Raw genomic sequence first — 19,514 nt, forward strand, 5'->3', positions numbered from 1 at the left:
CCACGCCTGAGACCCGGGTTCGATTCCTGGTCGGGGCACTCGACAGGAATGTGTATTTTCCCTGTTCTTCTACACGAGTACAAAGGGAGTATGAGATATTAATACAGTTTATAGCCAGGGTCCTTTACGTCCAGTATACTGTGCATATCGTGTGTATAGTGAATGCATGTTTCCGGAGACTACAGTATGTGCAACTATTGTCTATTGTATAGTGCTATATCACTTACCTATGCTGCAGGGACAAAAAAAAAGCCTACCCCACACGGTCACATTGAGCTGACAACGAACAGTGGCCCCACTCCCTTTATGCTGAGCACTAATCAGGAGTAGCAGACACGTTATATGTACAATTTTATAGACTATGGTGTGTCGCAGCCAAGGGACATAGCCCAATTCCTTTATTTACATGAACGAGTACTCAACTGAAGGCTAAAATTGAGGCGGTGTAAAGGGAGAGAATTGGACGAAAATCATCCAGGAAGATGAGAAAAGTTGAGTTTGTCCTCTATCCTGATACGATCCTGATGTCCCACTTACTGGACTTTATATATAGACAAAGATGCACTTGACCAAATCCATATAAAGAACCAAATGGCGTGAGTCCCCCAGGGGTGAAGAAGTCGCTAAGGATACCGCATCATATCTCCTTAAGACAAACTTACATTCTCCCATAATGTCCCCATTTTGTATATACTATTACATAAGTGGGCGTAAATGATGCCTACATGTAAAAATATCCTGCTTATTGTAGGAACACATTTCAAATGATTCATGTCAAGTAAACAAAAGCAACCTGATTTATTCAACATTACCGAGAGTTGTGGAAAGAAAAGATGGATCGCCTCATTCCTGTGTCAACAATCACGGTTCTAATTGACAGGGAAGAGGTACCTGAACATCACCACATGGCACGTAAAAAGAATTCCCGAATGGCCTGTAAAGCCAAATTATTTGTTTTAACGTTCTGAACCCCTCGTCGTTTTTACAGTATCGATACGTCAGCTGTTCTTTTTATGTATGAAATAAAATTATGTCATCTAAACTATATGTAGATTTACAGAAACTAGTCACCGAGGGGGATAAAAGTGCTAGCTGATATATGGATTCGGCGTTTCCTAATTGTTCTCGTGGTGGTCTAACTTGTGTAAGTTATTGATGCGGTGTTCCCATGGCTACTTAATTCACAATGCAATGATATACTGGCCTTCTTGGCATTAAATTATAGACTGGATTACCTGCCTTAGTACAAATGCTCACCGCTAAGCTTCGCATTTAAAAAACGGATATTTCCGGAGAGTAATCCTGTCTACATTTACTTGTTTCAACGAATGGTTTCTAACACCATTAAATATTTGTTTTAATAACCCTATGTTATGGAATCGTGATCAATCTTTTCATTCAACAATTATTTGTTTTGTTTACATTTTGTTTTGGGATATTGCTTTTCGTTGTTTATTTAACACCTATTCTTGAAAACATCTTGAATATACATGAATGTTGATATGAACGGTTGATGTAGTATATAGTACTTGTTAATTGGATGGTTAAGTCTGACGTCCTACTAATAAGTTATGCCATTTTAGGACGGTCTTAAAGGTGTACGATGTGTAATGTGGTCGAATGGATGTGTCTAGTATCTTTGGCGGTATGTTCCAGTAAGATAGCACTTTAAAACACATCAACATATTACATTCAGAGGAGGTCGTCTTAAATTTACCGAAGCTGTAAAATAAAAAAACCTTATAAACCTATTCAAAACAAACATATTTCGACCATTTTTTTACCTTCGAATTTAAGAAAATAAAATTGATGATGTCATTAATTAATTCTAGATGAAATGAAAAATCATCAATAGAAGCATCGATACGTTAGTAGTTATATCAAATGTGTCAAATATCGAGATATATAAACAGTCACTCGCCGACGTCTCAAAATATGTCACTCACACGGGGTAACGTAAATATAATGACAATGGGAACAAACATATGATGAATTCTGCGAAAAAATGTAAACAGTACTCGAAGAACTTGCTATCCACCGTGACAGGCATTAAAGGAATCAAGTTGTGTTCATTCTTCAACCTGTAGTTACTTCGGCCTTGGTCGCAAAGTGGCGAATTAATTTACGCAGATTTGCATATTTTTTCGTTTATATAATTTGCATAATGCGCGCCGATTTGGTTGTTGTTTCAATGGCGGAGGTCAATGCTGTCACAGTGCCACAGGACAATATGAATACTCTATCAAACGAATTTCAATAAAGAGTTGATTTCATAACACTGTCGCAGTCATTCTTGTGTAATTTCGACGTTTTTAAGGATTTTTCATTTCAGAATATATTATCGTCAGATGTTAAAGACAGTGGAAATAGCGCAACAAAAGCATGTCTACACATGCCCTCTCCCTAAATATTAAAAGTACATACAAATCATTACATTGGCAATTAATTTGTTTGTTTGATTGATTAATAAACGTCCCACTAACAGCTAGGGACATGTGAGGACGGTCTTCCATATGTATGGGGTGTGTAGTGTGTATCTAGTCTGCGATATCACCAAGTAACACACCCCACCCAGTCACATAACAATTGTCTTTGAAAATTGATGTTTTAGTCTTCCTATGATATCTATGTATTTATAAGCTAATGATAGTGTTTGCTAACAATATGTCACTTATATCAAAACATTTGCTTGCCTCCTTTTGGGAACATTTCATTGCTGTCTCAATTAGGAACTAGCCTGGGTTTCCAAAATGGGTGTTTTTCGACCGATCTCATGTTCTGGGTAACACTAATATTGTTTTAAACAAATGGATCTTTTGCCATTCCACTCATCTTTACTAGTAAAATCCACTTTCCTTTCAGCTTTGTTGAATATATAAACTAGATAACAATTACATATGTAATAATACGTGTGGAAGACAGTAATATTTATATGGTTCTTTTGTTTGTTCTTTCTCCTGAAAGTTTTATTGCTTACATTAAGATTCGACAATATTTCATTTTAATTAAGCAAATCCTACTTGATTACTCATTATTTTTTAAATCCACTGAAAGCTATCTATTCATGCATTGGGTGCTTTACATGTTTTTGTTTTTATATGTACCCTCTCCTGAAAGCTTAATCGCTCGCATTCGCTGGTCAATGCATCAAACATGTATCCTATTGAACGTTTCCAAGCGCGACAGACGTTCGGTGTCTGAGAATCAGATCAAGGGTCGTAATATTTTGCAGGCAGACTAGTCTTTCTATCAACAATCTTCACACACGTTTACATTTACGCCTCAGCAATATATGTATCATTGTTGTTCAATGAACCGGAACATACTTTGTACACATTAAGATACAGACGCATACTCCTTCGCATTAAGTGAAATAGATCTATTTCTAGATATTATTTATATATACGCAGATGACGCGCAAGTTATAAATAGATCTATAGTAAAAGAGTTGCCCTAGATGAGCGTCAATATCTGACGTCACAGAGGAATAACAGCGAGCCTGCTTGCCTGCGTAGGGACTAAAAATACCTCGCGATCAATACACTGAAGAATACATAGCGCGAAAACGGCGCATGTCTCTGAGGGCTAGGCGAACGTGTGACGTCAGACTCAAATCGATATCCGTGATTGATATTGATTCAGGTTCGTAGTAAAGGAACACCAGCACGAGCGCTGACGTCATGAGGCAAAATATAGCGTGTGCCCATTCTTTATATGCTGTTTTGTTACGCATGAATTGTATCCTGTGATGCACATAGTTATATTTATATATATATATATAGGATGATCAGAACATATATCAAATGTCCTAATACAGTTATTCATCTTTTTTAACATAGCAGTACCAATAAAACCGGCTCACACACACACGGTAGGTTGTATAAAGACGGTCTAGGCCGACAGGGAGATTCACATGACCGTTAGACCGTCAAAATCGTGAGAGTTGGCTAGTTCAGGCACTTGATCAGCTTCTGGACATTTACACGAAAGCGTAGATCTTTTAATTGGATATTTGGTATCAATTTTTAATGTGTTTGGATTATAATGATTGTTGGTGGAATTGTAAATACAATATGACGTTTGTTTATCAATATTGAAGGTATGTATATCATAATAGGATCAATTCATGATGACTTTGCATCTGGTGTTAATAGCATGAGATGGAAGATTTCGTATCATGATGGTATTTTTCTAAAGCGTATTGTATTATAAGCTCATGTGAATCATAACGTGTACAATAGTATTCATTTGTCTATTTGGGCCTAAATCAAATGGATTCTTATGTATGGCTACAGACAATATAGGTCAAAGACGTAATATCAACGGTATGATCGGTTTAACATGGGATTCCTACAAACGCATGTCTATAGGCCACAAGTTACTTTAAATATTAAATATGCGACAAGATATTAATCCTCAGTGTTTTGACAAAAACAAAAATTGATAAAATGAGAAATTTGTCGAATGTAGTTTGATGTGTTATATTCAAACACACATAAAAAAGACGGTTGCGTGGTATAGTATTTAAAAACAATAGAAAACATTAGACGACAATGGAAACATACAGATGATAATAAGGGTCACAAAAGACTTAGGCAGCATTTTTCTTTATCAAGACACATATACACAAACAGCCGTCGCGGTAGCGGAGTGGTTAAGATGTCCAGACATAATACCACAAGCCCTCGTCCTCTAGGTCGTGAGTGCGAATGCCGTAAGAGTCAGTTGCAGATCATCCTGGCTGTTAATTAGGCGTAAAACTTAACAAACGTAAACAAACGCAGTCCATGATTTAGAATAAACAATAGAAAATACAAGAAAACAATGGAATAATACAGATAATAAAAGATGTGTTTATAACCTGACCTACTGCTTCACATATATTTACAAAATACAAGAAAACAATGGAATAATACAGATAATAAAAGATGTGTTTATAACCTGGCCTACTGCTTCACATATATTTACAAAATACAAGAAAACAATGGAATAATACAGATAATAAAAGATGTGTTTATAACATGACCTACTGCTTCACATATATTTACGTTGCCCTAGATTTATTACATATAAATATAAATATGAGTGGTGATTTACCTACAGATGATGTAGGCGTCTGACTTACCTGTATAATCCACCCTCAGGTATGCGACGAGTATAGCTATACAGATATATAATATCTACATTTACCTACGAGGTTGTGTTGTAATTTAACGTACGCACGAGAGGGGGCGTATTTAACATTATCCTACACATGTAGTGAAGTCTTAGGTACATGGATAGCGGTCGTATTACCTATACGATATCGGTTATCTTATGAAATATCGGACTACTACATCACGACTTCTATTTCGCTGTTTCAACAGGATTTATTCCCTGACTGTTACGCGTCATTCAAGCTTAATTCGTGTAATACCAAAGACATAAATATCACTGATACCACTAGATATCCCGGAATATCGCCTTAAGGAGACGAGCCTTCTGTAACTTGCCTACGCGTTTCCAAGACCAGACCCAACCACACCCTGGTCAACCATGATTGGGCAAAATGTTCCCCTACGATTAAATCTCTTTTACAATACGGGGGTTTTGAGATAATAAAATGACGTCATACATGGAGAATTACGATTAGTCCCAAACTTCCGGCGAATGCGCATGAACGGTCAAAGTATGGGGACACAATCACCAGAAAGAGGGAATAATCAAATAAAGACGAAATAATTAATTAGAAAATTACCTCAAGTGATTTGGACGAAATATGAGGTAGTATCAAAAGAGAGACATTATACAAAATACGAAATAGGGAAGAAAACATATAGTTGACATTTATAATTTATGATTTGCTATAGAGTAGTAAATACAATACGGGGGTTTGGAGATCCCAAGAGGATGTGGATAAAATACTATTTACAATGGATGAACTCAGAATCATCGGTAGGTGGAAGCTTTCGACAGTAAATCATACTTTATTCTCGTCGTTTTAGGATCTCGACACATTCTTCTAATACCATATCCACAAAGCATAGACGTCAAGAATACGACATAAAGGAACAATTGTTTTTTTATAATTGTTACCTGGATTTCTATATTACTCGATTGTAATAGGTTTTGGTACAAAAATCATTTTATATCACTGATAGTCTTTTTCAGCACGAAATCAAAGAAGGGAAGGAAAGAATAAAAATAAGCATTACACGAAAGTTTTTGTCAAACATTTTGGTTGATTACCGGGTCATTTAAGGATAGCATTCCCTGTAAGCTATGGGTATGTGTTGATGTCTGTATATTTTAGGCAGGTATAGTATTAAGTTTTTGTCAAAGATCCTGAGAATAAAATATGGTAAAACCTTTAAAAACAGTATTCATCTATCAATCCAATCAGAATGTCATACTTTTAAGGATACAGAATGGATTTATCTTGATGATGTTGACGTCATTATTTCATATGTAAACATTAATATCATTTACGTTGTCTCACAGATTAATTAAAAATCGACTTTCATAAACTTAACTGTACAATCAATATCAAACATCAGAATAGTACAATATATATCAAATATCAGAAGGAGACAATTCTGTAACAACAGGTTTTCAACTACCGAATCTTATTTACGAACAAATACTTACACGCAACAAATTTACAAAATGAAGATATTGCATACAGGGGCGACCGTCCTTAAATGACCCTAGCTGTTAATATGACGTTAGGCCTTATCAACGTGAGGGCGAAGTCTGCTTGCTCGGTGTCTTCGACTGAGATTTGCCTGTTATCAGTATATTACGGAAACACTAGCCTCCCAAAATATCCACACACCGCACGACATTGTACCTATGACCCTTTCAGATCATATGTCGTTAAGCCTTATAAACAAATCCACACGAACCAACCAACATTTGTTATAAGATAATGATATCACCTAAAGCTACGTGACTCCACAACAACATCGCTGCCATTAGAAACGTACTTTTCCATGGATGATTTCTTTTAATTTGATAAAGTTTGATCACAATGTAAGCCCCTTAAAAGTTATTATACCGGGTGCACATCTGGTACTATGTACTCTGTTATAAAATTGTCCCCACAATATAACACTTTAGTTCCCAAACATTCTCCAAATCAGAGTCATAATTATAATTTGTAAGCGGGATTGTGCTCTGAATTAATGGCCGACACTTTACGGCTGGTCCGTTAGTAGGTGTTACGGTACTTACCCGCAGATATGAAAAGTCCCAAGGTATAACCCTTGGTCTGAGAGCCGGTTTATCCCAACATCAAACGTCGATATAGTCAAATTATAGCGTCAGAGTTAGACCTGCTGGTATGCAAATAGCATATAACATCAAATTTTACTTTCGTGTGCGAAAAGATATTGCAAAGGAGTGCATATTTCCCTCCGTTTAAGAAAGATTGGAAGAGACATACCGAATATTTGCTCTTGACATTTTAAATTATAAACTTATCACGAGTTTTTAGAAAAGTTAATACTATGAAAAAAGGATCGTAAAAGCAGTTTTTATGTGATGAACATTAATCTAAACTAATTATCTCATTAAGAATCAAAATGTTAAGTTCATACTAGAAATTCTGCAAGTCGAAGCGAATCGCCTACATTAAGGAACTGAAACGAAGAAGCAGAGGGTTTTGAGTAGGATATCAGACACTAAAATGATTTTTACTTAAATACAATTGTGTATCGATATCGACATATGATTAACTGATATGAACAGCTACCAGTCTGAAAATAATTAGTTATCTTATATCAAATTTAGAACCATTTGTTTAAAGGTTGATAAAGGAAAAGGAGTGTAAATGATGAGTCGGTTAAGATAAACTGATGTATTGTTGATGATTGCAGTGAGTCCAACTGTATAATACCGGTGATATACTGTAAACGTGAATATTTTCGCGAGTGCTTAATTTCGCGATTAGCAAGTATAACATTTCGCGGTGTTGTTATTTTCACAACAGATACTTTTACATATCAAACAACAAAGTCCATACATCTACAAATTGCTACGCACGGGGAAAATTTTCGTGATGAAGCGACTTTCGTGTAATTAGCGTAAATCCCCCAACCCTAGCGTATATTTCTTAGATACTCTTAAATCATTTCACAGAAGACTTTTTGAAACGAGTCTAGGAAACTTTCATCCTTGTTAGCTTTGGCGAGCCAAAATAAAACTTCTGGGCGATTTCATGAAATATCATATGATATGACTACAAATATAATATACGTTTCATTACATAACTGCAATAGCCTACATTTTGATGAATTAAACTTTAAAATCGACCGGGGACTTAAAAATTAAACAAAAGTAAAATATTACATAGGCAAAGTCCAGTGGCCTATGTTATAAAACCCGGTATCAATTTTAAAATGGCTACAACCTATGAAAAAGCATTGGCAGTGGCCTATGTTATAATATATAATTAAGTTAATCTTTCGAACGAAATACGAGCTTGTTCCAATCAACTAAAAGATTGTTATAATTTATTAAAATGACCTGAATATTATTTGTTTTATTTAGAGATTGAACAGTGTTTGATTGCGTTAGCGCTACATGTAGAATATATCTGTATCCCATTGCGTTCATACCACCTTTAACACAATCAAAACACTGTTCAATCTTTATATTTACATAAATAAGTCTACTTTTACGTCAAAATTAAAACAAGTCTACTGTTGCTAAGTTGGGTAACTACGATAGTCAGGATGACCGAAGATATAGTTCCTATTGTTGAATATTATAACTGCAGTTTGATTTGAAATATAACAATAACACCTTTAAATTATTTTTAAATTTTGTTTTTTTTTCAATTTGATATGTATCAATAATGTCCTTTTCGAATAAAAATTGAGATAACCGAGGCGGAACGACTACCGGTATATTATTGTTGTCAGGGTAGAGGCTGCAGGGTAATGATGTGGTCCGAAGTGGAGCGAGCCGCCATATTTGATTTTCAACCGAAGAAAGTAACTGTGAAATAGCCTGTTGATCAAATGGTATGACTGTTGAGCTGCTGAATGGTTGTAATGTATGTATCGGTCTACGTAGGCGATTTAGACTAAATTCTTCATAGTCACGACTTTTATTTTATTGTACGGATGATAGACAAGTGTTTGGGTGGTGTGTGACTGACGTAGCTATGGAATTCCTAGAACATTCCTGAGGAAAGCCCCCGGTTGTAGCATCGACTAGCGATTCTTTTTGTTGTTTATTACCGTTACAATGCTTGAACACATATTCTGTTTTGATGTCAAATACATTTTAATAGGATCTTATAACAACTCTTTATTATTATTTTGAATCCGACAACGAGGAAACTTTGTTTACACTCATACAGTAGGCCAACCGAGTAGGCTAATGACGAGCATGGTATTGTCTGTGCCACCTAAGGATCAGTCTTGAGACAAATAGAAGACTGAAATCGTTTTTTAGTTTATTATTAATTCATAGCAAATCTGTCATCTGTGAAAAGGTAAAATGTAAATTAAGTAATTAAAGTTTATTTAGATTATCATATGACACAAAATCTTACCGAAGCGTGAACTAGAAGTAGTTCGATCCTACTCTGGGTTTGTATTCATATGTCGTTGCGCTTACGCTAATTTGAACGCAACTCACCTCCCGTTGACTATGAAGATACATCAAAATATTAAGTAGTGGCAGCTCTGCCTGTAAAAGTCACAATATACAACATTTTACGTATTGGGCGGCATTTCTACATCATCCACAATAATTCAGAAAAATGCCTGTTGTATACCATACAACAATTATAGTTAATAGAAGTCGAGGCGGGCGGTATTGATTCGGAAACTTTTGATAAAAAACAACAAATAAATGCGACAACGCATAAGCTTGTTTCACTTTTAAATGAACAGATTTTGAAACGTCATTGCTGAGGCTACCACATGACTACGTGACGTCTTTTTCAAACCAACAAAAGAATGGCTCAACAACTTTATAACTTCCGTTTGACAACGATCGCAACTTTTATGGCTACCACTTTAAAATTAAGACACGATTACATTTATCAAGTTTCACCAACTTCTGTACCAAAGTAACCAATAAATCATTATACATATTATTTGTATATCTTAATTTTAACTATATCTACAAGTTGTATAAATATCAGAGTCAAATTTAAGTTTGCAACCATTTATGTATACGAGATACATTTGTTTTTGTGTTTTGTATTATCGTTTTCGTGTACTGACAGCAAACACGTGATTAGTGTAATACGTAGTGAACATAATTTTACCAACCAAAAGAACGATGGCAGGATTGTGCATCGAGAGACTGGAAAATATAATGAATGAACAGGTGAGAAAGAAAGTGATTGCTTATTTACTGAATAGATGTGGAAGGAGTATTGACTCTATGTGCACACATAAATTGCGCGACTCCCTTTATTATCTTTAGATGAAATATCATGAGTCAATTCGCAGTTTTATCTAACACGACGATAACTAACTAACGCGTAATAATTAGGAGAACGAAGGTGAGGATACGTTAAGTATGAACAGTGAGTCAGCAACCTTTGCTATTCAGCAGTATCATCAAACTCGTTTTACATATTGAATAGTACAATTGAAATATGTTTCGTTTAAGTTATGCACATTTAATAATGATGTAGAAATATGATTATATCTCAACTGATGACAGACTAGACAACAAAGAAGTAAAATTTAAAAAGCAACCGGCATAGAAGCAAAGTGCTTCAACGTAATAAAAAGACTGACAAGCAACAAACCGAAATTGCGCACTAGCGGCCCCAGTGCAGATAAGGCGGAAAGACAATTATCGCCTTGGTACTTTCGGAACGGAAGCCTTTCACATGGCAAAGCTGAATCACACCAAACAAGAATGACTAGGAGGAATAATATTGCAGGAACCATCATACAATTGCAATATTGTACAGATATCGGCATACAATTTGAGAAATCATAGGGACCAATGACAATTATCGAAACGAATTGGACCATGCGTTTCAAACGGGCTAGCGTAAGGTGCTTCATTGTCGACGTCAGTCATACAGGGATATGTCGAGTTAAGGCTCAAGGTATAAGGTACAGGCAACTTCAATTAGCATGGAATATGATAAACTGTTAATTTATATGTAAGATCCACGGAGCTTGTATGTAATATATGCAAGAGAAAGCATAAATATAAAAACACAAAATAGAAATAGTCTGGATGATGTGTGCTTGTTCGGTGTCTGCGGCGGCATGCCTAAATGATATAGCACTATACTAGGGCAAGAATTCTGTTATTACATTAATATCCATCACGAATGTACTGCAGCCTCCCAAAGCACACCTACATCCACACATACATTGCACAAATTGGAGGATGTCCTTACATGACCATGGCTGTTATTAGGTGGTCAATCTAATAAACTCAAACAAAATGACCCAGTTTGTTTATTAGACGTAAACAAAAGTGAGATGGCAATTCATCTTTGCTTTAGAGATATTTTCCACGTAATATTTAAATATTCATTTAAAATGGTTGTACACCTATTTTAACAGATGTCGGTATATGCATAGCAACCTTTTAAAAACAAAATACGTTTAAATAATCTAAACAAATGAACCAATTTTAACAAGATGTCATATCCATTGAATTCATCAAGGGAATTCGACACTAGATTTCGTCTTTCTACGTTCTTTCAGATTATCAATTTATGTATATATACTAATAATGTATTGTTTTGCATTTAAACTAAACACATTGGATTGCGATGTTCATTTTCCTGTCACTAGTCAGAATCGTTATTCCGGTGCTGAGCAATTCCGTTCAATCCGGCTTTTCTACTAATTCTTAATACTATATATAGACATCGGAAGCTAGCCTATCTGACGTGAAGGCGACAGTTGACAGGCTTCCGCGTCAAAACCAGAAACGCCATCTCGACTCTGTATGTTTGTTTTTGCGTGGTTGCAATGTAAACTGCCAAAGGCCATCATATGAATGAACCGCGTTAGGTGTTATTTGTATAACATTTAGAAGCCTTACATACATCGTACAATTTGCGTACTAGTGTTTAAATCGCACAGCATGGGAAGAAAAAATTATGCTCTTTCCTGGTAGTTTTCAGAAGTATTGTAAAGTTTCCTATACTTACAGGGGTTTTAATTTTGGTAATTGGGGATTACAAACATCGGATTACCCCCCAAAACTTTGTAGAATATCAAACAATATCCCTTTAATTACGCTTCCAAAAGCTACAAAGAAAATTAGTAAAGATGATTTAATAAGTTCATAACAATAAATCATAAAATGGTACACCAGCAAAATTCAATTATATTACGTCATGATATTTCTATGTAAGAAGAACAAAATGACATAGGCGGGAATCACATTCTCATAATATGAACACTAGGCATGGGAGATATAATTTTACATTTTGTTTCAATCGTTTTTTTGGGGGTGTTTTTTAGCGGACATGATTATTTTTTGCAGGACTTAGGTTTGGTCGCGAATATAATTGGGAAATAATGTATACTTAAGAGCCATATCGTGAAATATAATTCGTTGAAACAGGATTATCAAATTTGAAAATTCGACAAAATAGCAATTAGACTAAAGAAATAGCATCAATGAAAGGTAATAACATTGTATTTATTATAAATGTAAAATACTTGTATTTCTCTTTTATCAAACATTGTATTCATCAAGACACATCACCCATGTAAAACAAACATTTGAGATCCTAGAAATAACACATCATGGCACACATATTGTACTATAAAATCTATGAAAATGGTAATCGTTCATGCGGAAATAAACATAATACCATGTTAATCCATCTAGGCGATGCTAATGCGATTAAACCTGGCGGAAGCGGATCATTTACTGCTGATTATTATGGGTACGTAAATTCTATATTCTAGGTGAATTATGACACATTTTACGACGGAAACAAGTTCTTATCAATGACGCGCAAAGTATGAATGGGAAGCAGTATAGTGCAGAGTCACGCGCTAAATGTAAGGTCAAAAGTCGCCGGCTCCAACGCAATGGAATTTCGTCGAGTCTGTATCACAGCACCTGCCTGCGTATCGAAATGGCGGAAGAATTGAGGTTCACGGGCTTCATGTAACAGAAGGCCCAACCCATCACGGCGTTTCTTAATATCAACACTGACATATTCAGGAGAGATGACGATATTGTTCAATTATAGTAACACAACGGAAGCATCCTTATAGGAGAATTAGAGACATTATGAACTAAATTGAATAGATTAAAGATATTATAAAAATATATGACTTACGTAAGATCTCAATTTGTTTTTATTTTCTTGACGTAATTGCGAATTTATACACCGAAGGAAAAATAAACAGTATGAAAACAAGGCAAATAAAATGCTTCACTCAGCACGTAGAGCATAACAGTGCACGTCAGGCGGAAAATCTAAATATCCTAACGTATGAATTTATTTAAATTTTATAAAATTTAGTAGAATTTCTGAGATGAAAGTATACATTTTGTCAATAATCTACAATTATACTAAGGGAATAAAGTTAACGCATGATGGTTATGTAGTTATTTCTAGCAACACAGCCAATGAAACCTAGTGAGAAAACTACGCTTCATTCAGTATTCGGTTTTTTTTCCATTTATTGTTAGTAACTTGCCCACATCTCGAAAGTATGATGTGCATTCATATGAACGATGGATCTTATAACAATAGAGACAATGGTACTATCTACGCTAACAAATCAATAATGTAATATCTACCATAAAAACAAATGAAGACGAAATATGTTGATCTTGATTCCATTTTGCCTTAACAATTACTCTTAATTACTGTAAACGTGGCTTTATTCGCGAGCGTTTCATTTTCAATGTTCTTATTTTTGCGATAGTAAATGTATACCTCTCATAATGTCTCGGTTGGTGGTATTTCAAATGTCGACAGGTGTCAGAGAAATGAATTAAACGTGACTTCGATCAAAAATTGAAAAACCAAAATTCATCAATCGCAGGAAGAAAGGGGATTGTTATAGAATTTGTAGTAGAATTAGTTTAAAGGGCCAGCCTAATGCATGTATATTAAACGTTTAATTTTCAATATTATGCGACTTATACGTTGCTAATGGAAGTTGACAGGTTGACGAAATCCATTTTTGTCTGAATGCCGAGCGGTTTTATCATCACCTCTAACATCTTCCATCAAAATATACACCATTAGTCCCGATTGTAAATGTCTGTACTTCAATCCACTGATCACAATCATGTTAAATTCTACGATCGAGTTAAGTCTCAAAATAGTTACGTGATTAAAAACCTCTAAATGTAATTATTTTACCAAACACATTTAAAAAAAAACTTATATATATTGTCACAGAAATGACTTACACATGTAAAATCCGATTGGTTCGAGTCATGGAGTTTGTAATGCGATTAAAACCTCTATGTAAAATTATTTTGTAAAACACGATCAAAAACTTACTGTGAAATAACATTAACGGAATAGTGATGAAATGTTTTTATTTTTTTTCGAAATAATTCTATATAGTTTAACATTACGTGATATCATGTATGTTTCACTTCTATGGACGTCAACGGAGAATAAATTGACTGGTGTAAATACAAAGAAAGCCCTATGCTTGTTTCATCTCTGCACGTGTACCTAAACTTCACAAACACGTGCTTAGAAATTCTACCATAAGTATAACGTCAGCATGATCTCATTAACGTTCATATTATATCCGAGTTAGAATTTTAGCATTTGAAAGACATTTGTTATCCAAAGGTTTTTATTTTTAGCTTTTCAACATTAAGCTGACAAATAAAATATCATTAACTTACATTAGTACTTTTTTCCATGTTCCTCATCAAGTATATACAGCTTAACTACATGTAATACATTATTTATATCACACTGCCAAGAATGGAAATACATTAATCCACAATATGATCTGATAATATAGCATATCAAAGCGTTGAAAAATCATCAACAAATATAAATTCCATATCTAAATTTGTTTAACCTAATTTAAGTGTGTGCATTTTTAACACTAAGCTTTGCCTCTGTGACTCCATGACATTAAAAGTGTACGGAACCAGACGTTTAAGAATAGCAAGAATACTAGTTATATTTAATTTTGCCTGCCATAAATATCTAGATAAACCAGGAATATTTCACAATCAGTAACATAAAACATTTTTGAGCAAAAACTGTTATCAATGGGTTTTTCACCAATAACCAGTCAATTGTTGTAAATATTAAATAAAAATACAATATGAACGCTGGCTATTATATTATCAATTCGAATTGAAATCATGTGTAGTGACACATAAAGGGCTTACTTGTAAACAAACATATTTGCGCGTGTGATTTGATTTCTCAAAATCAAAAAAATAAATAACCTCGCAAATAAGTAGAACGAAAGAGGCCTCGACTGCGAAATCAAATCGTCATGAAATAGTCGTATTCCGTGAAAACGCAACGTTAAGTCATCGCGAGAATGAGTTTGTTTATTGTATAAGGGAGAACCGTCCGCGGCAGGTTGTCACTTTTCAAAACTTGTTTTACCTTAAATACATAATTAGGTATATGGATTAATTTGAATTAAACCGACGAACATAGCAGTTCAAATATATACCTTATAGGAATATATAACATGGACATGTACTTTATTCGAACATTATCCAGATACATAAGACATCTGTAATATGCCTATCTAATTGTACCGCTAGAAATCCCGGTGTGCGTATGAGCGATATGAGCTTAGCGAGTCAAAAGTGATTAGGAAAGGGCGAGATTTGATCAGACAACAATACCAACTTTAGGCATTGGCCCTAAGGATTAATATTACTTCCTAAGGTTATAATTTCGTTTCCATCCTCCAGACGTCTTAATAACCTTGGAAAAGTCAGGTGGTGTCGTCATGCGTAGAGAGTCGGCGATCCGTTAGAGTATAAATAAACATTGGACCTATATGTACTTAAACTGTGACTAGTAAGTATACATTTTGACAGAGATAGCTTTTCTAAAGTTTTAATGTCGTTTATTTTAGTGTGAATTACCACTTAAACATTCAACGATTTGGCAAATTATCGCTACTCCAACAGTTACTATCACTGTCGTTATGGCCACCCCTGGCCATAGCAAAACAAAACTAAAGGTAGTTAAGGAAAGCACACTAACCAATTTCAGGTCTAGAGACACTTCATCATGATACCTGCTAGCGTTTGCATATAAAAAATTAAGCCTATAAACATCTCTTCTTAGATGCATATTCAGCTATATGATATTTTTTTCAGATATGATATTTTGGGATATGGGACATAAATGCAATTTGTTTATATATTTTCCTGATGTAAACTCAACAACCAGACATCGTATTCACGAACGAGTAAACTTGTACTTTTAAAGTGCAATTATTTAACCCGTCAACTGACAATTGACGAATGACGAAGGACTTTTTTCATCACTACATCTTATTAAGAATGTATGAATATGTTAGTCCTCTAAACATATCCACTTACTCCTAGCAACACCGTCACTTTTTTCTCCAATATAACACATTGTAGATAAATAGGGTTGAAGACATATTTCTAGACCGGAAGCAGAAGGGGGAGAAAGGAGACAAATCTCTAGAGACGGGGAACTCCAGAGTGATGAAATGGAAAATAAAAAATGATGAAAGAGAAGTACATTAAAAACTAAAATAAATATAATCCTGTATTTTTATTGATTTTTTTTTTAAATTTTGCTTATTGTCTAAGTGTTTTTGCATTTCAATGACGATCTACATTATTTTAACTGCTACCCGTGTGGGAATCATGTGATCAATTTGAGACTGGTATTGTTTTCGTATTGTTTTGGGAAATCTAGAGTTACGGGAAAGCTTTATAATACAGTGCAGAAGAAAGAGGTTAAGGAGAAAGAGTGAGAAAAGGTCGAGATGCGAAATGGATGTAACTAGTTTTGATCGATTTTTGTTTAGCGTTTTGTAATTAAGAAATGTATATAGTTTATATTACCATAAACTGTAACCGATTCTAAATAGTATATAGCAACTGTAAAACAATGTATGATTTGTCAATTTTACAACATGGACCATGTATGGACCGCAACACCAGACCAAATATAGATTCCTGCACATTTCCCTTTGGCCAAAGAATGTTATAGAAAGGACATTGCTTAATGCTGCTGGTTAGGTATTTAGGAAGCATCTGTGTCAGTGTGTAATGTGTGGGTCGGGCAATAAACATACATGTAAGTTTGTACAGAAACTTGAAATTATTTAAAAACTTTTTTGTCTGGGAGGAAGATCACAACTTCCACGAAACACCCTTCGTTAAATGATGAATCTTTAAATTTTGCAATTTACATGTGTATACAATGACCTTCAAAATCAGCATTAAAAGACCACGCTAGAAAACTCTCTTAAACATTGACACTGACCAACGTCTATGGAAAATAATTTTATTCTGTTGTTTCTATACATGGAGGTGAAAGGTCATAAGAACAGAAAATTTACCGCATCTTTTTACTGCATTATTTTATTGTCATTCAAAGACTTCCACGTCGTTCTAAATTTTAAAATATTAACAGTTTTTAATGTCTTATCTCTACCGGAAGTGACGCCAGGTGTACTTTTATAGCATTATGACAAAATGTGTGACCGATCTCTGGTGATAAATCTGGACATACATCATGATGGAGACAGACAAACAAGACTGACGAAAAAGATTTAACTTCACAGTCCCAAAACATAATGGATCACAATATACTCGTACAGACATGAGAAAGTACATGTCTCCAAACGTGATACGGTTCACGCCCTTCGAACACATGTATCACAATCCAATTGATTGTTGCTAAGTAACCTATAGATAAAGATGTATTAATTCCTAAACTTACGCTTTTAAGGATTATCTTGTTTTCTGTTACAATTCTGAGTTGCAAAAGAATTTACATAGAATGCAACAGCAATCATTACATGATAAATAAAAAAAAAATCTTTACAAAATAGAAATACTTTGCAAGTGTATTTTATTTGCAATAAATTAAATTGGCTTTAACTTATCAGAATTGTAGCAAAAGAAAATGCTAATTTCTTGGAAATTAGTTTAAGCATAAACATTAGGTCGCAAATAGAAATGAAAGTGCAAAATACCACACAGAAAACGCCTAATCAACGTTTACAGGCGCTATCCATTATAAGTGACATTAGCGCTGACATACAAACTCGCAGACGACTCTGCTTCATTCATGAAAATGTGTAAAAAGTCGCCATGGAGATGATATATCATGTGACGTCACTGTCTGGAGATCACGTGACTAAACACACTTAGGCTATAGATCAATCATTTCTGTAAAATACGAACTGTTGATGAATAAAAGTGCGAAATTACATCTAATCGCCCCGATAAATCATCCCGTAATGAATATTCGTGAGTTATACATTTACAGGAGAAATAAGGGGACCGTTACCGACAAACGACAAACTGAAATGTTCTCAGTGTATTCCTGCGCTCTTTTTTATACATCCTTACAATATGTTTTATAATTTACGATACAGCACTACAAATAACATAATCTCCACTATTACAAGAACAACACGAGCATACCATAGCTTCCCAAAACATATTAACATCGCAACACATTGCCTTAAATGACCCTTGATGTCGCCGTCTAAACCAAACCAAACGATGTGATATGATAGAATTGCTGACATTAAAATACCATCGTGCATTATAATTTTCATTATGTCCAATAACAGGTAGATATATGTATATATTAGTACCATGCCTTGTGTTTTGTGTTATTTTCAAACTAAACCCCAGTATAGTCTCTTTCCTTGCTTGGTACTTATAAATCCTTGGGGATATCAATGAAATACACTGACATTGACGTTGCGTATTGGTTCGGAAAAAAGTATCCCTTGAAAAGCCACTCTAATGTTACATTTAAACATACTTCATTTTATCAAATAGAGTATAAAATTAATTATAAGTATTGATGTCACAATTCTATCGGGGTATGAAAAAAAATTGTTTGCAAACTGTTATGAAAATCCGCTACGGATTCACGGAAGACCTTAAATAACCCTGGCAGTTAATGAGGATTCATGTTAGTAAACAAAATGCATTAATTGTAACCTATATTTTATTTTTTACGAACTCTTCTGATCTAGTAGCGGAACAATGCTATATATTTCTTAACAAAAACAACAAACTTCCGCATTTCCTTCAAAACACATGTCAATCATTATTAAGCTTCCCTCATCAAATATGTATCTTTAATTAACAGCTCAAATGATCGTGATAATTACCGGTAATTAGAGTCTTTCTGATTTATGCAGGTATCGTTATAACGTGTGATCAATCAATATGCACTCAATCGGTATTGGCACTCTTGATATGATCATGCAAATAGTCGATCTTTAATTTCGATAAATATAACCCTTGACGTGACCCAATACATTCAATACATCATAAATCATGAACAAAACATAATATAACACTGTTAGCTTGAACCATAAGGTAAA

Source organism: Argopecten irradians, chromosome 16 (assembly GCF_041381155.1).
Source record: "Argopecten irradians isolate NY chromosome 16, Ai_NY, whole genome shotgun sequence".
In the NCBI taxonomy this organism is placed as follows: domain Eukaryota; kingdom Metazoa; phylum Mollusca; class Bivalvia; order Pectinida; family Pectinidae; genus Argopecten; species Argopecten irradians.